Source organism: Cornus florida, unplaced genomic scaffold (assembly GCF_030987335.1).
Source record: "Cornus florida cultivar Cherokee Brave unplaced genomic scaffold, ASM3098733v1 CherokeeBrave_3.0.0_Hap2_Chr04, whole genome shotgun sequence".
Lineage (NCBI taxonomy): Eukaryota > Viridiplantae > Streptophyta > Magnoliopsida > Cornales > Cornaceae > Cornus > Cornus florida.
The window spans coordinates 55,871,056-55,891,793 of record NW_026775574.1 but is presented as its reverse complement, the minus strand read 5'-3'; the positions used below and the strand labels follow the sequence as shown (position 1 = coordinate 55,891,793).

At 32.1% G+C, this 20,738-nt stretch overlaps 1 protein-coding gene across 1 annotated transcript in view; it reads right to left on the bottom strand.

Moving 5' to 3' along the window:
* The window catches only part of LOC132303279 (probable disease resistance protein At4g27220), a 39,370-nt gene extending 30,859 nt beyond the window's left edge, over positions 1-8,511 (bottom strand). Inside the window, exons 1-3 of the mRNA XM_059800489.1 lie at positions 8,270-8,511; positions 7,968-8,134; positions 7,751-7,878 (exon numbers count right to left, since the gene is read on the bottom strand). The gene's annotated coding sequence lies outside the window, so the exon portion shown is untranslated. The remainder of the gene's footprint in view (positions 1-7,750; positions 7,879-7,967; positions 8,135-8,269) is intronic.
* Between the last annotated feature and the right edge of the window lie 12,227 nt (positions 8,512-20,738).

The window sequence follows — 20,738 nt, the reverse complement described above, 5'->3', positions numbered from 1 at the left end:
ATCGGTATCAGCATATCGATGTTGGGGAGATTGAGTTGCAGCCAGATGCGACTTATTTGGAGCCACCATGTCGTATTGTTGACCGTCGGGACCAAATCCTTCGCAATAAGGTTATCCCTTTGGTTCGTGTGCAGTGGAGTCATCACAATGAGGCTGAGTCCACTTGGGAACGGGAGGATGTCATTCGCTCGCAGTTTCCTGAAATATTGGAAGAAGGTAAGAGCGAATTCCGAGGACGGAATTCCTTTTGTTAGGGGGGAAGAATGTAATACCCCTAATTTTAAAAGGATAGTCTCGGCATTTTTAATATTTATTGTAGTGCATTTTCATTTATTTTATTGTCTTTATCGCATTTTGATTTATTTTATTGTTTTTCATTTGTTTAATTGGTTATTTGAAATTTGAATTAAATTAGTTTTATGTGTATTATTTGGTTTATTTAAATTCTTAATTGTTGTGTCTATTTTCGTGAATTATTAATTGTATTATTTGTAACTCACTGTTTTAAACTTAAGTAATTAACTTACTATAATTGTTAAAGTTAAGTTACGTGGTTTTTTTTTTTTAAATACATTAATTGGCTCACAGTTTCTTTTGGGCATCAACATAGAATTTAATCATAGGTTTTGTTTATGGGCCGACTAGGATTAAGATTAGGGCTCTGCCTCTAAAATAAAATTACAAGGATTAGGGTTTTAAAGCTAAACCTATAAATACAACCATTATGCTTTAGCCTAGGGTTTACAACCATAAATCAGATTACATAAACGTGAAGTAAGTTTCTTAGCACAGAGGGTTGTGAACGGAGGCACTATAAGAATTGTCAAGGAGAAGAATAGTGAATACCAAGGGAGGATTTTGGTGGATTAGACCAGAACTAGAGAAGGCTAGAAGGTAGTCTGTAGTTGCCGGAAGTTAGGACGACGGCGACAAGTTTTGAGTCTAAAACTACAGGCAAGTTCTTCTCTTTCTCCTTCCCTTTGGCTTGTGTTCTGTGCACCTAGACAGTCTCTAGGAGATTAATTGGCCTTAAACTGAACCATGCATGTTTTATATATGTTTTACTTGGTCGTTTTATCTGTGAGATTTTGTTTACAAAACAATTATAGCATGTATGTTTTCCTTGTCTCTGTTTTGGCATGAAACGTTCCACCGTTTTACTTTTGGTTTTAAACCTTACTGCGATGAACCAAAATCTGAATGGATATTAGATGTAATTTAAGTCCTTTAAATTCAGATTTAGAGGAAGAACAAATGGGTTGGAAGGGAACTGTTGTGGTAAATCCGTTTCAGTTTGGTTTTAAAGTATATGCAGTTCAGTAGCCATTTTAATTCAAATGTAGTCCTGGTAATTGATTCTAGTTACTGTAATTAAATTAATAGGAAGCTACTGGGTGTTAATTAAACTTCTAAAATTAGTTTTATAGACCAATAGTGGGTTAGGACTGGATCGGAGATGGAGAAGAAGAGCTGAAACAGAGCAGAAACTGAACGGGAGGCTCTCAAGAGGGAAAGAACCGGCTATGGAAAGCAAGAGCCGGCTCTCCTTCGACAAGAGCCGGCTCCAAAGGAATATGGAGCCGGCTCTAAATGAGAAAGAGCCTGCTCTTTCATTTTAGAGCAGGCTCCAACCTTTTGTAAGTTTTGAAATTTGTTTTCACGGCACTGTTTGATACTTTTGACACTATTTGAGTATTTGGATGGTTCTGATGAATTGTAGGGACTTCACAGAGAGCTTAAAGGGTTAGTTTTAAATAATATTAAACCTCTTGTTGTATAGTTTAAGTCTCTGTATTAAAGGAAGAAGCAGTGTAAAAATACACAACCGTGCATGCTATCAACAAAAGAAAGAAACTGAATGGCTTGATTAAATTTCAGAAGTTTAACGGAACTTCACAGAGGGATTTAATAATTAATTTAGGGTGTAATTAAAACCTTGAATTGATTTAATTTGATTTATGGGAAAAATAATATAATATTGATAAATTTTCTACGCTGTTAACGGATGGAGGAAGGATTAGTTGCTTGATTAAATTTTATCAATTTAAGGAGATCCAGTATCCTAATAAAACTTATTTTTATTAGGGTTATTGTTTTATTAAATTTGAACTATGCATGTGTTAGATGTTAATTGTTAGAATAGTTAATTCTTCGATGCAATTACATGAATTACTACTGGGTTTTAATTGCTAAATTGTTAAGATTCCTTCTGCAATTATTTGGATGGTGGTTTTTGGTCTGTAAATTATTGAACTGTTATATATGTTGTAATTTACATGGATATGGAGGATTGTATGTACCGGTATGGGACGGTGACATACTAGGGACGGTTTAGCTCAAAACGCATAAACCTAACCTAATGGATTAATGGAATGGATTGAAAGATATCGAATCCTAATTGTGGCTAAGTCAGATCAACTGTAACTAAGTTGGATGACTTCCTGGATTAACGGATGGGAGTTAAGTCATACCAACTGAATAAGTTGAGTGACTAACTAGTTGGTTTATTGTATGTCAGTTTAATAAATAGCTGAATTACATACCCTGGATTTGGACGGACTTTATATATATGTTTATGGTACCACGAGTTGAGCTTGAGTCTCAAACTCGTTGATTAGGGTGCGTATATGCAGTGGATGCGTAGCTGGTTATAATAGGTTGAGGTGTACCCTGTTAGGTCTAGGCATTCATGCCCACCTTTGGGTGCGTATTCGCATGTTGCCTTCTATTCAGGTTGAGACCCCTATTATAGACTAGTGAATGTCCCTTAGTGTGGATATATTTATACGTATGGACTAGATAGATATTGTGAGGTGTCTACGGTGTATCTACGTATCGGGTCACTGTATGGATTGCAGTTAGATTAGAACTTGCTCGTGGATCTGACCCACTCCTTTATTATTCTTTTCAGGTACAGGACAGTTCCAGCCTTAGAGCTTGATCGTGCTTGTCGAGGACAGTCTCACTTTCATTGGATTACGTAGGACTTCCCTCGATGCTTCTAGTACTATCTATTTTCAGTTTTCAGTTTCAGTTGAACTTTTGGTTAGGGGTCCATCAGTGGATTCCCAAGTTGTAACCTTAAAGTTTTGGAGGATTGGAGTTTCAATTTTCAGTTACTCATGGAGGATTTTATTATTATTATTTCTTCCAGTTTTTTCTATCTTTATTATTTTTTTTGTCATCTGTGTTCGTTTTAAAATACTTAATTGTTTGATATTCCCTCGGGTTTGGGCCTGGGCCTGATCAACCCGTATTTCGGATCCGAGGGGTATCACATATTGAGACTACAAATGAAAGAAATGTAGAATATCTCTACATTACTTCCATTACCTCAGGCAAGAAGCTAATATTAAAAAAACTCCATGTTTTCTCTTCTGGGTTATACTATACAACAATTAGAACAATTGAGTCAAATGTTGTGACATAAAAAATCCTGTGACTCAAAACTTTTTATGCTTTGGTATGATTGACTTGGTCACCCGGGAAGTACAATGATGTGTCGAATTATTGAAAATTCACATAGACACCCACTAAAAGATCAAAAGCTCATCTTACCAAATAATCATCTATGCACCGCCTGCTCACAAGGTAAGTTGATTATCAGACCATCCCCTTCAAAAGTCATTGTTGAGTCTCCCCTATTTTTGCAACGAATTCACGGGGCTATATGTGGGCCAATTCATCCACCTTGTGGACCATTTCGCTATTTTATGGTCTTAATTGATGTCTCAACATGATGGTCACATGTTTGTTTACTTTCTACTCGTAATGTTGCATTTGCTAGACTTTTTGCTCAAATCAACAAATTACGAGCATACTTTCCTAATTACCCAATTAAGACAATCCGTCTTGATAATGCCGCTGAATTTTCTTTTCAAGCTTTTGATAATTTTTGCATGTCAATTGGAATTAATGTTGAACATCTCGTTACACACACTCATATTCAAAATGGTATGGCTGAATCTTTTATTAAAAGATTTCAGTTAATTGGTCGTCCTTTACTTATGCTAACAAAATTACATGTTTCTGCCTGGGGTCATGCCATATTACATGCTGCATCATTAGTTTATATACGACCAATTGCTTATCATAAGTACTCACCATTGCAACTTGTTTTTGGTTAACAACCAAATATATCTCACATACGAGTTTTTGGTTGTGCTGTATATGTGCCAATTGCACCACCCCAACGCACTAAAATGGGTCTTCAACGTAGATTTGGAATTTATATTGGTTTTGATTCTCCATCTATTATTAGATATCTTGAACCCCTGACAGGTAATGTCTTTAAAGCACGATTTGCTGACTGTTATTTTAATGAGACTGTTTTCCCACCATTAGGGGGAGAAAAGGCACAGCAGCAACGTGATATTACTTGGAATGCCCTGAAATTGTCTCATTTTGATTTTCGCACAAATCAATGTGAACGAGAAGTTCAGAGGATCATTCACTTGCAAAATTTTGCAAATCAACTACATGAAGCATTTACTGATACAAAGAAAGTAACAAAATCACATATACCAGCTGCAAATATTCCAGCATGAATTGTTGTCCCTGAGGGATCTTCTGTTAGTAATGCTGGAAATACATTTAAAACACGCCTGAAGCGTGGTAGATCAGTCGGTGCAAAAGTTACTACTCCTCGTAAGAGGAAATCACAAAAAAAAACTGGCACTCCTGAAGAGGCCATAAAAGGAGCAACAAATATTATTGATCAATCCGAGATAATAGCCTTTAATAAGGCAGAGGCTCTTGATGAGTCTCAAGTACCTAAAAATGATGAAATAATAAATATTGATGAGGCAAAGGCAACAGATGATGATGTGGCCCTTGATGAGGCACATGCCCTCTTGATGAGACAAATGTACCTGAAAATGATGAGATCTCACTAAATTATGAAATGAGATGGAATAGAATTGAAATTGTTGTCGACAACATATTCTCATATGTCGTTGCTCTTGATATTGATAATGAGGATCCGAAATCTTAAAACGTCGAAGAATGTCGACGAAGAAATGATTGGCCAAAATGGAAAGAAGCGATACAAGTTGAGCTAAATTCATTAGCTAAACGTGAAGTATTTGGACTAGTAGTTCAAATACTTGAGGGTGTTAATCCTGTTAGGTACAAATAGGTGCTTGTACGAAAGCGTAATGAGAAAAATGAAATTGTGAGATATAAAGCCCGACTGGTAGCTCAAGGTTTCTCACAGAGACCTGGTATTGATTATGAGGAAGCATACTCCCCTGTGATAGATGCATCCACATTTAGATTCATAATACATTTGGCAGTCACAGAAAGATTGCATATGCATCTAATGGACGTGGTTACAGCATATTTATATGGATCACTAGATAGTGATATTTATATGAAAATCCCAAAAAGATTTAAAATGCCTGAAACCAAACCACGTAATATGTATTTGATCAAATTACAGCGATCCTTATATGGATTGAAGCAATCTGAACGAATGTGGTACAATCGCCTTAGCGATTACTTACTCAAAGAAGGGTATGTAAACAATCATATATGTCTATGCATTTTTATTAACAAATCAGAATTTGGTTTTTTGTTATTGTTGTAGTATATGTTGATGATCTAAATCTTGTGAGAACATTGGACGAGATCGAAAAGACGGCAACTTATTTAAAGAAAGAATTCGAAATGAAAGATCTCAGAAAGACAAAATTCTGCCTTAGGCTGCAAATTAAACATTTTTCGAGCGGTATTCTCATCCATCAATCAATATATACCAAAAAGATTCTGAAACGCTTTCATATGGATAAAGCCTATCCCATGAGCTCTCTAATGGTTGTCCGATCACTTGACATCAAGAAAATTCTTTTTGTCCTCAAGAGGATAATAAAGAACTCTTTGGTCCTAAAGTGTCCTATCTTAGTGCGATTGGTGCTCTTTTATATCTTGCAAATTGCACAAGACCTGACATAATTTTTCCAGTCAATTTATTAGCAAGATATAGTTCTGCACCAACCCGCAGACATTGGAATGGAATCAAACACATATTGCGATATGTTTGTGGCACAACTGATATGAGATTGTTTTATTCAAAAGTATCAAGTTCTCAATTAGTTGGATATGCAGATGCTGGCGATCTCTCTGACCCACATAAAGCTTATTCACAAACAGGATATGTGTTTACCTGTGGCGGCACTGCTATATCATGGCGATCTATGAAACAGACAATGATTACAACTTCTTCAAATCATTCTGAGATACTCGCAATTCATGAGGCAACCAGGGAATGCATTTGGTTGAGATCAATGATCCAACATATTCAAACAACATGTGGTCTCTTATCAATAAAAGATAGCCCAAAAGTATTATATGAAGATAATGCAGCATGCATTGCACAGATGAAAGAAGGGTATATTAAAAGTGACAGGACCAAACACATTTCACCAAAATTCTTTAATGCACATGAACTCCAGAAAAGGGGTAATATTAATATTCAGAAGATACGTTCATGTGAAAATCTAGCAGATCTATTCACTAAAACGCTTCTAACTACAATATTCAAGAAGCTGGTACACAACATTGGAATGCGTCAACTAAAGGATCTTCAAGGTTGATCTAATGAGGGGGAGCAATTGATCGAAATGGTATTGACATACTGTACTCTTTTTCCTTTGTTCAAGTTTTGTCCCACTGTGTTTTCCTGGCAAGGTTTTAATGAGACAGTTTTAATCTATATAATGCCATTTTTAGATACACAAGAATACTGTACTTTTTTTCCTTTGCTAAGATTTTGTCCCACTGGGTTTCCTTAGTAAGGTTTTAACGAGACATATTCTTAGTGTAATATTGTGAACCCCAAAAGGGAGTGTTATCTATATATATATATTTGTATAGAGTCCACAATGGATTATGTCATCCATGAGGACACCTTTTGCGTGTAGAATAAGGCCACCCTTGTGGCTTACATGAGAAGTCTCATTGTTAGCCTATAAAAAGGCCATGTATGTATCTACTGCTGTGTGAAAAATAAAATATCAACTCTCTCTGTCTCTCTCCCCCTCTCTTCTTTGAAAGTTTTCTTCCTTTTATAATTTCTCACTTAATATTACTGTTTCTATATATATACATATACATATATTCATTACATCAGCATCAAAATTTCATTTATCAACACTTCCAATTCTGACATTCATCACTAGGTATTCATTTTTCAGAATCAGTTATGTATTTCTAATATCTTGTAAATATCAAAACATAAAATAAAGTGTCTATATTCGTTTTTTATATAACCAATCAATTAGTACTAATGTACTTTATCATTCTTCATAGTCCATTATTAAAAACTTATCAAATACTGCGTCGTTTGTTACTTTTTTGTTACCACAGAAACACCCCCCCGTCTGATACTGCACCCTCGGGGAGGATGTTGTTTTTGATACTGCTATGGAATGTATTTGGTCTCGACTTTTTGATCCAAATGAAATTCATCCTTTCTTGCTTTAATTTGATATATATATATATACAAACACACACACACACACACACACACACATACGAAGGATTTGATTGACAATCATTTGTGTTTTATGTTTATATTTTTCTCCAAAATAAGATTGCGACTGGATCAAACTCCTCCCGTTATCTTTGAGAAAGAAGTTTCCAATCAATATTATAAAAGAAATAGCATCAACAGAAGTAGAGACAAAAGCTATATACAACTAATAGTAGTAATTAGTAAGAAACTAAAAGGGAAGGATAGTTAGTGACGTACCTCTAAGAAGCGAAGCTTATAAATTTGTAGAAACAGAGATACAACCAAGTCTGGTTTTAAACACACAACGTAGCAGATGAAGATGGAATATGGTATGGAAAATGATGATGAAATCAGGCTGTGCTTGTCTATTATAAAACAAATACCAGAAGTACAGATCAAAGCTATATCCAACTAATAGTAGTGAAAAAACTAAAAGGTATAGTTAGTGACGTACCTCTAAGAAGAGAAGCTTATAAATTTGTAGAAACAGAGATGCATGCAACCGGAGATGGATCACAAACACACACAAAACTCAACGCAGCAGATCGAATATGAAATCTAGCTACTACTGTGTCCCAATTACACCACAAAACTCAACGCAGCAGATGAAGATCGAATATGCTATGGAAAATGAAGATGAAATCAGGCTGTGCTTGTCTATTATAAAACAAATAGCATAAGTACAAATAAAAGCTATACACAACTAATAGTAGTAATTAAGAAACTAAACGGGAAGGATGGTTATAAGTGACGTACCTCTAAGAAGCGAAGCTTATAAATTTGTAGAAACAGAGATGCAACCAAGTCTGGTTTTAAACCGGAGATGGATCACAAACACACAGAAAACTCAACGCAGCAGATGAATATCGAATATGCTGTGAAGGAAGATTGCATCTAGGGACTACTTTTTTTAAAGTGCTTTCTATCATTAATTGCCCCTCTCCTTTCTCTCTCTCTTTTTAACTTTTTCTAAAGTGCTTTCAATTATTGGCCTCTCTCTCTCCTTTATCTCTTTCAATTAAAACTTTCAATTTGTCACTACACTGGATGACAATCATGCCACCCACCAAAGACGAGCAATCGTGTCGTCTTTCAATTTTTTCCAGTAGTTCCCAATCCACGCTCCGTGCACGTTCACACCATCCGGTCTTGAGTGGATTTAAATTATACACCGTGAGCACGTTTGAGTGTTTTTTACTTTGGTCACTTTTGAAATTTAGCGCCTGTTAACCACATCCTTTATCTTTAATTAAAATTTTAAAAATAACGAAGTTACCATTTTTCTTATATTCAAAAACTTGAATAATTTTATATTTTAACATTTCATGACAAAAATACTATGAAATGCTACTAAAATGCAAAGAATTAATTTTCAGAAAAGATTTTTATTTTTTAGGTAATATATATATATATATATATATATATATATATATAATTTATTTGGTAAAGGTCTAGGTTGAAGTTGAGGTCGAATTGATACATAAATTATTTTTGTTAAATTTTAATATATATTTTTTTATAAATATTTTATAACAATCAAATTTTAAAAAATAAAAATATATTTTTTAAAAAATATTTTATGACAATCAAATTTTAAAAAATAAAAATATATTTCAACCTTTTCTGACTCAAACTTTCATGCCCCCACCAATAGCACGCACGTTTATGATAATTTGTTGGAAATCAAGCAGTTTATGATATGGTAAGCAGTTTATGAAATAAATTAAGTTAGAAAATAAGTCTTCTATCACCTGTAGAGGACTTAGCTATATTCCCACCAATGAAAATTTGGGTATAATATATATGTAAAGATAAAAATATGGTAAAAAATAACTCTATCACCTCACTTGCAGAGAGTCGAGCAATTAATATCCTCCTCCACCAATGAACACTCAGCCAAAATAATTGCTCATGTACTATGAGTTCACATGGTGACCTGTGAATTTTTTGGGCTTACTGGCCATTAATCACATTGGATATGGACATATTAGCAAAATCATACATATATATATATATATATATATATGATTGGGACCTCAGTCACATGTGGCTGGACTTGGATTGATTTATTATATGTTTTCAAAAATGCAGAAAACCATTTTTTTTTTTTTTTTGACAAGAAAACGTTCCCCCACCCCACCCCCCCTCCCCCCAGGGGGATACATAAGACAAGAAAATGTTTGAAAGTAGTGTAGTTTGTATTGTCCGAGATATATATATATATATATATATATATATATATATATATATATATGTGTGTGTGTGTGAAATAATGCAAGTTCAATATTGTCCAATATCAGGGTGGTGATATTGTTATTTCAGGTGGTCATCGTATCACTGCTCTAGCGGTGATTCAAAGTTGGATGTGTTGGGAAACGTGCAAGTTTTAAAAACTTTTCGAGGGATTTTGATTCATAGATCTTGATTCATCACATAGAGACAAGTTTTACGCAAAAAATAAAAATATGATGTATCATTCGATTAACAGATTGAATACTTACATCAAAGGTCTGAGTAAACCTTTAAAACTTTCCTTTAAAGTAAATGTTCTCACTTATTGTAGATCCCTTAACAAGATGCCTTCTTCTTGGATCTCTATCTTCTTGTTAATTGTTTTGCCTTTAGGAATCACTCATAAGCTTTCATGAATGACCTTGGAAAACTAGGCTTGTGGGTGCCTCCATTAGATGAGAACATAAACCCTAATTTTCTAGAGAGAGAAAATAAATTCCTTTTTCCTTCTCATTAAAAATCACCCTCTAAAATATACATAGACCATGTATATTTATAGGCAACATAAAAATAAAGAAAAGGAAACAACAAATCCTTCTCCATCTCTAATTCATATGTCTCAAATCTAATATGATTCCAATATCAAGTTGGGCTATGAGTGAGAATCCATTGGGCCTATTATTTTATTGGCTACAATGAATTAATAATTGGCCCGGTCCATGGACCCAATTTAATTAATTCATAAATTAATTTCTACTCCACTAAAAGAAATTAATTGAACTCCAATTAAATAATAAATAACCTCTAAGTCAATATTGCACTTTGACCCCTCTATGCATAATTAGTTATCGGATAAATAAAGCCATCAATCCGACTACTTAATTAATATATCTATTTTGGTACCTCTGATTATTTCTGACTCGATCACAATAAAACATTTGTTTGACAAAAATAATAATTTAAATAAATAAATATATAATAAATCATTTTGTCTAAAAACACACGAAGGCCTTCGAATTTACTTTGTGATCAATCATAATCAATACAAAATAAATACAAGTAGCAATGATGCAAATATTGAAAATATAACCTTCTAACTATTAATTACATAACTACCCAAAATGTCGGTCTAAGGATCCCGAAGAATCCGCCGAACAAATCAAAGTAATTATTAATTAATAAAAGAGTCTATACTCTTCTCATGCTTAAGAGTCAAATGCCATGACGGTGATAGGGAGTAATTGCATACGATGGCTCTCGCAATATATCTCAACCTAACGCGGATCCAGTTCAAGTCTTAATTAATTATGAGTCCATCCATAATTACCGACTATGAACAATTTATAATTACTATTTATATATCATGCATTGATTGCCATCACATACATATATATAAATATTTCTTGTAATTACATGGACACTATCAATTTCATAGTGAATCGAAACATAATATATTGAATTCACCAATTATATAAATTATAAATATTTTAGATATGTTAGGAACATATGTCACTATAATCCAGATAGGAATTTATTATGTTAGGGCATATAAATCCCAACAGGATGTTGGCATTCACAGAACAAAAATAAAAATAAAAAAGTCATATTACACATAAAAAATAAATAATTAATATTCAACAGACTACACTAGCTTGCAGTTGCAAAAATGAAGTAGAAGGATAGCAGAGATCTGTCCATGAGCTGTCAGGCAATAATCATTGCAAACATTGTTTTATTGGGATGGCTATGCCGTCCCATTAGAAAATATATTATACCAATTCTGTTCTTATTTGTGATGAGTTCGGAGGTGAACCAGATTATGCCCCTTTTATCATGTAGTGAAATATATATATATATATATAGCTTAATGTGCTCAAATTAAAATGATAAATAGCATGGCCAACAAAATAGTGAATATTAATATATTAACTGACACTTCAAAGTAACAAGGACCCAACTTAGTAATAGTTCTTTAATTATGTTGTTATGAGTCAATTATTGGGGTTTAATTGAATGATTTTTGAGTTGAGACTCAACACGCTGAAATGTATCTATAATCAACTTTAATTTATATTTAAATTTGAGAAAAATACATCAAAAATTAAGTTAAGTTGGAATTGGATTAAGTTGAACATTAGACATGAGTATTTTATCACTTATAGTGATTAACAAACCGAATAATTTTTAATTCATTATTTATACTAAATACAAAGTAAGCGAAGAATCTCACTTTCTTATTTATTGTATAAATGATCAATTAAAAACAGTAGGTCTAGCAATTTACTGTAAGTAATCAATGCAAGAATCATTTTCTTCTAAAAAAAAAAAAATGTCTATTAGAATGACTAAACTGTTGAAACTTGTATACCATAATAAATAAATCTACTTATATAGATTTGCAACTAATTTCTTTTTAGGATTAAAATAATAAAACTCTCATTGTATAATCTCAACACAATCAAATAACTTTCAACACTAACAAAAGTGATATTGTGAAATGACAAAATTAAATTTACTATTTAATATTAAATTAAATAACTAATTATTATTACTCATAATGATCCGCTCCTATTGCTATGTATATTTTGGATGGTACTAGTTTTATACTGCAGCATTTGTTCCTATTGCCATGCTTTATTCAGCCAAATAAAATAAATAAATATTGTTGATCAAAGATTTGTGTATGAATTTTTGTTCTTCAAAAATAAAATAATTCACCTACACACTCTGTCTTGCCTTTTACACTGTGTCTTGTCTTAGACTCGAACCCCTGATGCAAAAGATTTCATTGAACCAAAATGATATCCACTCGTATTCTATGTATATAAACATAAAAATAAGGGAGAAAATAAGATATCACTCTCAAGCTAGTTGCAGAATAAATGCCGGGGGATCCATTGTCATGTGGGTTAGAATTGGATTTTTTTAAGAATGCTTCGTTCATTTATTCTTCTCTTCCTTTTGATTCAATTTTTTTTCTTCGTACTGAACAAAGCATAAAAGGGTAAAAATTAAAGGTACAAGTAATTTGTCACATTAATCTACCATTGATCCTTGTCTTTTAGCATGATTGTTCAAATTAAAATTATCTATCATACACAAAAATCACCTTTACTCTTAAACTAAATTAATATCTCTTCGTTTCTTGATCATATGAATTATTGAGAAATCAAGGTGGTGTATGGAGATTCCTTGTATCAAAAGTTGTTCATTAAAAATCCCTTTAAGAAAGCGAGTTTGATGAAAAGAATTCAAAATAAGTAAATTGTTTGGTGAAGAATTTTATTAAAGTAATTTGAGAATTTTTAATTTTAATTTACAATTTTATCCGGCACTTAATAAGAAGGGGTCAATCAAAGTCGTGTTTTTTTGTTTTTTGTGAAGACATTCTGACTTGTGCAATGGAATATATTGTGAAAAATTTAAGTTTTTATCTAGAGAAGATTTAATTAAGTGTATCTCTATCTAATTAATTCTACTAAAATTACAGATTAATTAAAAAATCACATGCAAAATAAAAGCAAGTAAAGTTTCGAGTGACAGCGGATTTTAGCGAAAAAACCAATTGGAAAACGTCGAGATTTTGTACACTATCCAAAGTGTAAAAAATCTATTATGTATGAAGCAAAGGACATTGAACTTTAACTTAGACTCAAAATCTTTCACTCTATCAAGACTTAATCTGCTAATTGTCTATGACTTTGTAACTTTTCGTTCAACAGCTCTCGACTTCAGACTTATTCCTCGAAACCTATAGAATGATCGCTGGTAATTTAACAACACTCCACAAATGCCTTGATCCCTTCAAATGTGATATGAAAATTCTTCTTACTTGAATCTGAATTTGATGTGAAAGAAATAGATCTATTTTCTCTGATCGTTGCAATATTCAATAAACTTGAATACGACCAAGATTTGAACAATACCCTAAGTAGCACGTATGCTCTTAAAAATCTTTCAAAAAGACTTTTAATAGAAAAAAAAAAAAAAAAATTTAATGCAAAAAATCACAATAACCTAGAAGAAAATATGCTATTGGAAAATGATGATGAAATTACACTCTGCTTCTCTATTATTGCCCGTCCTTTTATCACTTTCAACTTTTCTGACAAACTTTCATGCCCCCACCAAAGACTACCAATAGTGTCTCCTTTCTAGTGGTTCCCAACGCACGCACGTTTATGATATAGTAATTTGTTGGAAATCAAGCAGTTTATGATATTGTAATTTGTTGGAAATCTATATGAAATAAAGTAAGTTAGAAAATAACTCTTCTATCACCTACAGTGATGTAACTAGAAATTTTTTTAAGGGATGCATTGTTGAAGAATAAAAACATTTAATCATTAATATGGTTGGTGGTAGAGAGTGAAAAAGAGATAATTATTTTTTTAATTTAAAAAAATTAGTAGGGTATTTTTATCAATAGAAATGAGGTATTTTTAAAATTTTTACAAATTGAGAGAGAATATTTTCAAAATTTTAACAAAAAAATATAAGCAATAAAGCAAATAGAAAAAAATTACCATGAAAATCGAATATGCTATGAAGATCGAATATGCTGTGGAAAATCATGAAATCTAGCTGTGACGGAAGATTGCATCTGTCATTAATTGTCATCTTCTTCCTCTCTCTTTCAACTTTTCTAAAGTGCTTTCTATCATCGCCCCTCTCACCTTTTATCTCTTTTAACTTTTCTAACTAAAACTTCCATTTTGTCAATCATGCCACCCACCAAACACTACCAATAGTGTCCTCTTTCAACTTTTTTTAAAGTGCTTTCTATCATTGCCCTTCTCATCTTTAGGGATACACAAAAGAAACGGAACCATAAGACTAGAATCGGAACAGTGAGAATCTTACAATTTTTACAGTTCTGATTTCGGTTCTGAATTTAGGAACCTTGGATTACGATTTCGGTTCCAAATTTAAAAACCGTAAATATACGGTTCCGGTTTTAGCCCGTCGAAACTGGTAAGAACCGGTTCCTATTCTGAATTTAGGAACCGTGGATATACGATTTCGATTCCAACATGTGGGAATCGGTAAGAATCGAAACCGTATATGTATATATATATATATATGTATGCTATATATATAATTTATGCTAAACAAGAAGTAAAGATGAAGTGATAAACTCGGCTGGGCTGAGTCGCTGGACTTTAGACACGTGAAAAAAAATCTATTATTTTTAATTTTTTTACCCTAAATCTCACTCTCTCAGTCCTCGCCTCCTCTCAAAAATCTATCATCTTAACAGACGAAGTGACGACTGACGAGCCCTAAGCTAACCCTTGCCTCCTCAAGTCTGATCGCTCATTGCCCTCGCCTAAGTCGCCTCCTCTCATCTCCTCAGTCCTAGCGCCCTCGCCTCCTTTTTCTAACTTTTTCTGAAGTGCTGTCTATTATTGCCTCTCTCCTTTATCTCTTTCAACTTTTCTGACTAAACCTTTCATTTTGTCCCTCCACTGGATGACAATCATGCCACCCACAAAAGACTAGCAATAGTGTCGTCTTTCAACTTTTTCTAGTAGTTTCCAATCCACGCTCCGTCCACTTTCACACCATCCGCCCTTGAGTGGATTTAAACTACGCGTCTCACTTTTATTATTTTAATCTCTTTTGAAATTTAGTGTCGGTGTCTAATCACATTCTTTATTATTAATTAAAATTCAAAAATAACTAAATTATCATTTTTCTTATATTAAAAAACTCAAATAACTTTATAGTTTGACACTTCATGACAAAAATACTATAAAATGTCACTAAATTGCAAAGTATCAATTTTTAGAAAATATTTTTGTTATTCAGGTAAAATATATTTTTTATTTTTATTTTTTTGTTATTTAGCAAAGTTTTAGGTTGAAGTTGGAGTCGAATCTATCTGACTGAAAATTGATGCATAAATTATTTTTGTTAAATTTTAATATATATATTTTTTATAAATATTTTTTGACAATCAAATTTTAAAAAAATATTTTACATCTAAATAAATGGAACCTTAATAACTTGACGAAGGATTTACGTTCTTTTTCATGGAGCTCGAACACTTAAGCTGGAAAAATGATAGCTTTCATCTCATCTTGATGGTTGAAAATTTTAATTTGCTTTTGTAATTGAAACGCTAATGTTCTGAAACCAACAAATATATGAAAAACTGATAACTTTCATGTCATCGTGAAATTTATAATTTCATCTTGACAATTGGAACACTGATGTACATGCTAGTGAAATTTCTAGGAAAGTGAAAAAAATTTGATCAACACCTATTTTGTATTGGCGTGCCATTTGGAATCCTAGCTTTAATTTGAGATTATAAATAAAAGGAAACAATTTTATTTTAGTGAAATTTCTAGGGGTCTAATTATAACTTTAAAAAAAAATAAAAAATTGTCCACCTTTTTTTAAGTTATATTTTTGTCATTTTGAGCATTTCTTTTTTAAATAACTAAATTGTCCAAAATGGACATTTCTCTACTACCTCCTCTTCTTAAACGTTAAATCCTAGCACAATGTACATTTTTATGACCTCATAATCTTCTCACGGTATACCAATAAAGAACTTATTGTCAAATATTTTAGTTATTATATATTAAAAATTAGTTTTTTTGAAAATTATTAAAAAATTAGTTTCAAAATACTTTATACCGTATTTTTATATTTTGAGTCAAAGTTAATATTAAATTACATCTACATAAAACTAAACGTTTTTATTACAGAAAACTGATTGTATCTACTATTTATTTATTTTATTTTATTTTTTTGTGGAGTTTTAAAGTGACTTCTATTAACATGGAAATTTTAACTTTTTTAAAGGAATTTAAAGAGTGTAAAAAAAAAGAGAGATAATTTTATAAACTAATAATTTTAGGAAGGATATTATATATATAAAAAATTCATATATATGCGAAAAAAAAAAAAAAAAAATCATATTTATTATAGTGGGTTTTCTCTGGTAAACAACAATTACTAGCCTAGGGCCAAGTGTCCCCGGGCAACTGCAAAAGGGTTTTAAGTGGAATATAGCACTGGTCTAAGGATCTGGACCATACTAAAACAAAACTGAAACTACTTCTGTTAGAATCTAGAAACTAGCAATGAACAATATATATATAAATAAATAAATAATTGTCCAATTTTGCTTTTGCTTTTTCTTTTTTCTTTTTCTAGTTATATTTTTTTTCTGTTTTGCGCTGTTTGTGAAATAACTAAATTATCCAAAATTAACATTTCTCTACTACCGGTCAAAGAAGGGGGACCTCTTTTGCTCTTAACAATCAAATTCTCACTAAAGACATTGATATTCTCACCATAATCAACAGAGAACTTAGTAGTCTATCCTCACAATATTTTTTCTGTTTGTGCAAAAAGCCGGTGCACATTTTGCATTGATTAGTGCAGTGAATTTTAATGTTTGGTGGAATTGAATCGGGAATATAAAAGTAAAGTAAATATAAGACACACTCAAATATAATTAATTTTTATATCTAATTAAATTTGAACTATAATAATTAAACTTTTTGAAATCTCGTTTGATGTTTTTTTTAGTTTCTTTGTCTTGTGGTGAATTTAGTCTTATTTCTTAGAGAAACATAGAGACATTTCCACATAATTATGTGAGTTCAAAGCCTAATCATCGAAACATGGTGGGCATGGATCATTAAGTTGCCAACCTGAAGCAATTAATAGATATGTACCAATATCGTTTAGTGGCAATCTTTTCTAATTAAATTACCACTTAAAAACAAGATTATGATAAAGTCATTTTATTAAAGTGATTGACGTCGCTTGTTATTTCAAATTTTAATTCGGCTATAAAATAATTAGTGGAATCTGAAGTATGAAGTTTAAAAACCAAAAAATAAACTAGAATCCATTGTACTATTTATCAGAAAAAATGAACCATTGTTCTCCTTGAGATACCATATAATCTCCTTGATTTTTCATTTTAAGTTTACAATGTTGGGATGCCACTTTCTCACTGCTCTACGCTTTGCGTAATATAATTTATGCTTGTGTTTGTTTGTGTGCTTTCTAAAACAGTTAAAAATTAAGTAAATATTGAACACAAACCCCTATAAATTTAGGCTCCGTTTGTTTCGACCTAAAATATTTTCGAAAAAAATATTTTCTTTTTTCAGGTAAAATATTTTATTTTTCGGTGTTTAACAAAGGTTTAGGTCGAGATTGAAGTCGAATTCATCAGGTGGAACGTATAAAATAGCTTTCTGAAAATTAATGAATAAGTTATTTTTGTTAGGTTTTAAGCTTTTTTTCTCCGTAAATATTTTTTGACAACCAAACACCAAAATATATATATATTTTTCAAAAAATATTTTAAACGGAGCCTAATTAAAATCTAATTAAGACCATCTTCTACAAATTACATACTCTAACTTCGTATCAGAGTAGTTTGCTCTAGATATTGGACAACAACTACTCTAGATATTGCACAAAATCTTCTTAAATTTATCTTCTCTAAGTTATCCTAAATTAAATTCTCTACAAATTGACACGTGACATTTAAAATTTATCTCCTACAAGCCAAGCTTTGCTGCCCCTACTCCCAACAAGTTGCTGGTCGGGATCGTGTAACTATCACTCAATAAGTATGTTAAACCACGTCACCTAATTTAAAGAAAGTTAAAAAATTGCACCGTTTTGAGATAAGAAAAATTTATCAAAGTTTGAAAACTAGACTATTTTGAAATAAGACGTTAACATCGTTCTCTCTCCTCATCTTTTCGGGAAAAGGATCGCTCCTTCTCTCTCCTCTTACTCATTTCCACGATTAGGGTATATTTAAAAATGAATGTTCTTTCCTACCATTTTTGGCGCCTAGAAACTCTGGTTCATTCTCTTTTTCTGAAATCTAAATTGCAAAATTCTTATCTTTTCTAAAATTTAAACTGCAAAATCCATTACACTTTCCCACCATTTTTGGCGCGCCTAAAAGCTCTGGTTCACTCTCTTTTTCTGAAATCTAAATTGCAAAATTTCTCTCTTTTTTAAAATTATTTTTTTAAAAAAGAAAAAAAAACAAAAATTGATTGAGTGGTGTGTGTTGTCAACATCTCTAAATTACTTACCCCAAAAAAAAAATTAAAATGAATAGAATGGAATAACTGGAAACCTTTTATTAGTTTTACGCAAAATTAAAAACTAAGTAACATTGTTCGTATTAATGTTAATTGAGGTGGGAAGATTCCTAAGAGTAATATTTTTTGAAAATTTTTGAAGTTCCCTTAGTTTCAAGTGTAACGACCCATTACACCATATGGTATGATATTATCCGTTTTGGGCTTGAGCCCGCACGGTTTTGATCTTGGACTTTACCCCAAAATGCTTCATACCAACTGAAGTGACACACCTACATAAAATCACTTCACCTTTCCCTTTCCCGGGCGATGTGGGATTATGCACCCGTAACTCACCAGTGTGGTAGCCTGTTAGTGTCTCGCACCCGCCCACAGGATCATCACAATCCACCCCCCTTGGAGGCCCAACGTTCCCGTCGGCACACTTCCGGCTAGGTCAAACTTTGATACCATTTATAACGACCCACTTTACCACATGGTATAATATTGTCCGCTTTTGACCTGAGCCCGCACGGTTTTACTCTTGAACTTTACCACAAAAGGCCTCAGACCAATTAGAGTGACACACCTACATATAAGCAATTCACCTTTCCCTTTCCCAGGTGATATGGGATTGTGCACTCGTAACTCGCGAGTGTGGTAGCCTATCAGTGATGACGAAATTTCTTTTATGGAGGGTAGAATATAATACCCTGTATATAAATAAATATATATATATATATATATATATATATATATATATATATATATATATATATATATTGACGCATATTGTTATATAGGAATTATTTTCTAAAAAAAAAATTAGATAGGTGATTGTATTTAAAAGGGGATAACAGAATTATCATTTAATTTATTTTGAAATTTAAAAGTGTTCTTAATGAACACAACCACTCGATATATACACGTATATATCTAGACTTAGTTGTATTTAGTTTTTTGGGAACTACGCTGCTCTTTTGAGAATTTTTACACTTTCATTGCTGGGAAGTGAAGAAAAGCTCAAGTTGTGATTGCAATTGAAGGCAAGTTAATTCTTGCTTTGATCTCGTGTATATAGTATAATTTGTTATGTCATCTAATATTAATTATAGGATTAATTGACTCGTATTAAGAATGTGATTATGTGTATTCGATCATGTGTAGTATTAAAACGCCGCGATCACTGACTTAATAGAAAATTGAGAAAGATATCAACGTAGAGTGCTTTCTTAGGATTAAAGGTGTTGTTCTATGCACATATGGAAATTACACCTGGATGGCACCTTTAATAATACATTTGGGCACATGGAAAAGATATATGAATGATTCTATATATAGGCTATTTTATTAATTCTTGTGATTAAATAACCTGCTAGGTATATTTGAAGGCACTAGATTTTGAATGATAATTGGTAGATTATGGAAGTAAGCATTTAATGAAGAATGCAAACCTTAGTTGAGTGAACTGTGGATTTTGACTTGGGTATGTGCATATAGGTTATGATAGAATTATTTAGTATATAATTATATAGGTGGTGTTATACATATCTATATTGTGGGGGCCACAACAATAGTTTAAGTCATCCATGATGACATCTTTGACATATGGAGGAAGATTGCATTATGTGGCTTGTTTGGGAAGCCTTATTTTGAGCCTATAGAAGGCCATATGTATCTATTACTTTGAACACACTGGGATGAAAAAGCTATTTTCATTTCTCTCTTTTCGTTCTCTCTCTCTAAAAGCTCTATTCGTTTCTCTCATTCCATATTACTATATATATATATACATATAGTTATTATACGTTATCAGCATGAGCTCTATCCATCTCAGATTTGAAGGAGAAGCTCTGTGATTGTGATGTTTCCAATTTTCGACATTTTTTTTTTTTTTCAGAATTTTTGTCTTTGCA